Source organism: Mandrillus leucophaeus, unplaced genomic scaffold (assembly GCF_000951045.1).
Source record: "Mandrillus leucophaeus isolate KB7577 unplaced genomic scaffold, Mleu.le_1.0 Scaffold61, whole genome shotgun sequence".
NCBI lineage: Eukaryota > Metazoa > Chordata > Mammalia > Primates > Cercopithecidae > Mandrillus > Mandrillus leucophaeus.
The window spans coordinates 28,414-31,998 of record NW_012106586.1 but is presented as its reverse complement, the minus strand read 5'-3'; positions in this window follow the sequence as shown (position 1 = coordinate 31,998).

Sequence of the window (3,585 nt, the reverse complement as noted above, 5' to 3'; positions counted from 1 at the left end):
AAAGTAGGCATAACTATAATGAGCAGAGAGATGTTTTAAAACAAGAAAAGTTTGAAACTACCAATGAAATAAGAGATATGTAGAAAAACATACCTTCCATGCATTATCTTAAGAAAAAGCTATCTTTTTTTTTTTTTAAAACTTAAACCAACAACTTTTAAAGCAAATAAATTTTTATTTTAGTCTCTCATTAAATTCCTCCAGATGACAAGACTAGATATTTTTACAGGTAACTTCTAACAAAACATTAAGGCAAATTATTCAGAGAATATAGCAAAAAAATAATAATGCAATCTATTTTATAAAGTGAATGCAATTCTATTAACAACTTTAGACAAGGAAAATTAAAATGTAGATCAATTTTACTTATGAATATGTTTTAAACTCACCAGAAACACAGAAAAGAATAGCAATATAGTAGTATTTAAAGGAAATACAGCATGGGCAGGTGAAAGTTATCACAGGAATGCAAAATTGGTATAGCAATAGAAAAAACATCCTTGAGATTGTTCACTTTAGTAGGGTGAACGACAATATGCTCAGCACAATAAATGCAGAAGAAGCATTCCAAAATTTGGCTCATATTTATGGTAATAATCCTTAGTAAAGTGGAAATTTTTTTTAACTTTAATATCTATTAAAAGTAGTTATTTTGTGGTAAAAAATTAGATGCATTCTCATTCTATTTAGGAATCATCCCTAGCACTTAGTATTGCTCTAGAGGTTTTAATCAGATCTAAGACATTTGAATTGGAAAGGAAGATGCAAAACGTTTGGTATTTGAAAATAGTAGAGAATTTTTGTAAGATGGAGAAAAATAATATAGTAAAACAATAGATACCATTCATATTAACAAAAACCCTGTACGATATTGGGAATACATTTAACATAAGTTGTTCAAGATCTTTTTAGGAAAAAGCTATACAAAGTTTATAAAAAGGACAAAGAAAATCAGAATAAATGGAGATGTATATCCTTTTGCTAAATGGGAATAGCAAATACAAAAATGTCAATTGTACTCAGATTAATTTAAAGATTCAATGTCATTCTACTCCAGTTAGCAATGGGCATTTGAAAATAAAAGGTGACCCTACTTCACATGGAAGAGAAAAATATCCAAGAGGATTCTAAATAAGATAAAAGAGGAGGAAAAGGAGAAAATAAATAGAGAAGATGAAGTCACCTTACCATATCTAATAGTTTTTATAATGCTAAAAGCATAAGTGGTAATTAAAATAATATTTTCCAGGGATAGAAAATTGATAAGGAGAGGATCAGACGCCATGTAAATTTGGAGCATAATATGTAATACTGGTGACACTATTAATCATTCAGGGAATCATTCAGGGAATAATGGACTAGTCAATAAATGAGACCTTATATCAGGACCTTATAAAATTAATTCTATATGGTTAAAGTTTAAGTAAGAAAAGCAAATCCTCAAATATTTAGATGATAGTGTAGAATTACATTTCTATGACCTTGGATTAGGAAAAGTTATTTTTTCACTGTTTTTTTGTTTGTTTGTTTTGTTATATTAAGACACAAAAGCAAACACCTACAAGAAAAAATTAATATATTTTACAAGAATAAGTTATTAAAATTGTGTACAACCAAAGATACTATAAAGTGCAAAAACAAATATCTAGAACAATGTATTTGCAATACATATAATTGAAAATGCATATATAATTATATAATTATATAATATACATATAGTTGTAAAAGAATATGTAGTACATACGTAGTACACAGATTATCTATCTATCTATCTATCTATCTATCTACCTACCTACCTACCTACATACCTATCTACATTTACTGTAGCGTTATCTGTGATGGCAAATATTGGAAAACACCTAAGTGTCTATAATTTAGAGAACATATTTTAGTGTGTCTATAAGATGTGATACTATATAACAGTCAAAAAGTGGAAAATAGAGTTATTTATTTTGCATTGGTTGCAAGAAAACTCACAACCAAATACCTCGCCTGAAAAAAATTTAAAAGATTCTGTGGTTTGTCGTTTATATACTAATCTTACAAATAGCTTTACATTTTCCTGCACCTATTTTATTTCTTGGGATCACATTGGAAGGAAGTAACAGTAGAAACAGGGGCCTAGGTAAAACACTGCTACAGCCATCTTAGCAGTGGATGAAGATGGCCAATCAGAGGGGCAGTAGGCAAGGAGAATGACGTTGAATCCATAGCCTGTAGGCAAGCTTGGGTACGTAAGTTGCAGGGCTTAGTGCAAAAATAAAAATGTGAGGCCCCTTGTTCAAGAATTTAAAAGTTTAGGGTACAAAAAAATAGAAAGAATGAATAAAGCCTGTGATTTGATAGCATAATAGGGTGACAATAGTCAATAATAATTTAATTGCAAATTTAAAAATAACTAGAAGAGCATAATTGGATTGTTTGTAATACAAAGGATAAACGCTTGAGGGGAGGGGTAGCCCATTCTCCGTGATGTGATTATTATACATTGCATGCCTCTATCAAAAGATCTTATGTACCTCATAATATATATATACCTCCTAGGTACCCACAAGGATAAAAAATAAAAAAGTCAATCTCTCTCTCAAAAAAAAAAAAATTAAAAGTTGAAAATGGCAATAGCCAAGCATTAAATGAAGCATGAGGACTTTGTAAGCAAGGATTGTCCCTGTGTGACTCCATGGGTCACGTGCTTGTGAAGACAGAAGGGATATGATGGTACTTGGTTTGTGTCTTGGAAAGTAGGTGAATTGTGGTGCAAATATTGCCCTGGAACAGAGGGGGTCGAGCAGAGCGCCTACAGTGGGAAACTTGAGAACATTGACATTTCAGGGGTCGGCAGAGGAAGAGAACCTGTAAGGTAGCAGGTAATGACACTCACTATGGAAAGAAGACAACCAAGAGAGCATGGTACCATGGACGCCAAGAGAAGAGAATTGTTCTCTGAGGAAGGCCTGGTCAACAGTCTTCAGAGATGGCTAAGCCGTGCAGTGAATGATTAAGTCATCCGATTAACGTTTAAAAGGTATGTGGGAACTTTGAGGAATAACTGTTTTAGTGGAGCACTGGAAACCAAAGCAAAATTGCATCAGATCGAGGAGTCAGCTGGAGGTGTGAATGCAATAGGAGGAGAGAACAACTGAGAATGCATTTAAATTGGCTTGGCTGTGAAGGAAAGGACAGAGATAGGCCAATGGTGGGAGGGGAATGTTGGGCCAAAGAAAAGTTTGTTTTTGTTTTTCAAGATGACAGAGGCATACAACATACTAACATGTGCACAGGACATGGTGAGTGGAGAGGGAGAGCTGAAAATCCAGAGGCAGCGGAGGAAATACTTGGTAGAGGGAGAGTCCTGAAGGAGGCAGGAGAGTCCAGTGCAGAGCAGGTAGAGGAGTCGTGTTTAGAAGAAGTCTCTCCTCCTGCATTTTTGGAGGAACAAAGCAAGAGAGCACTGGTGTGGGCCAAGTCTGTTTGTTAATTTACAAACAGGAAGCTGCAATGGTTTCCATCTCACTTCCGTTTTCTCTGTGAAGAGGTAAGGCCATTTGTGGGAATGATAAGGGAAGAGGAATGGTCACAGGCTTA